We start from the raw sequence: 609 nt of genomic DNA, 5'->3' as shown, positions 1-609 counted from the left end.
TGGTGCACACCAACTTACAAGCGAAGTTGCACTCGATTGTATGTCGGACACCGGATTGAAAGTAGCAGATCAGTGTCTGTGCTCTTCCTCAGATTCAGCTTCATAACTGGAACTTTACTAGCACAGCACATTACAAGTTTGAATGCTGGAGCGTCGGAAATAACGGAAAATAATGCTTTAGTCAACTGAAATTTTGGAGTCAGATAGTGATTTTGTAACGTAGAAACTTCTATCGTTCTCCCACTTTCGTCTAACAAAACATCAGTGAAACAATATATTAGTCTTTCGAAAGTAATCTGAGCCCAGAAACAAATACAGGAGTACTGCTCGCACGAGATTGGGTATTTGTTGGTCCCTTCCCCCGAATAAACCAACTAACTGTGTATTTGTTGCTTCGTTAATGATCGGGAAATCAATGGATTCACATAAAGTTATCAGAAATTGGTCGTTCTCCCGAACTGTAGAATGATGTTACGGTATATTAATAATTTTTACTTATAGACCGTCTGACAGCAACTGAATAAAACAATTTTAGTGCCATACGCGTTTCGCCTTTATTTTCTGCAAGGCGTCATCAGTGGCAGGTTGCGTGGACAATTTCCTACATAT

The sequence above is a fragment of the Schistocerca nitens genome, chromosome 2 (assembly GCF_023898315.1).
Source record: "Schistocerca nitens isolate TAMUIC-IGC-003100 chromosome 2, iqSchNite1.1, whole genome shotgun sequence".
In the NCBI taxonomy this organism is placed as follows: domain Eukaryota; kingdom Metazoa; phylum Arthropoda; class Insecta; order Orthoptera; family Acrididae; genus Schistocerca; species Schistocerca nitens.
This window is presented reverse-complemented; position numbering follows the sequence as displayed.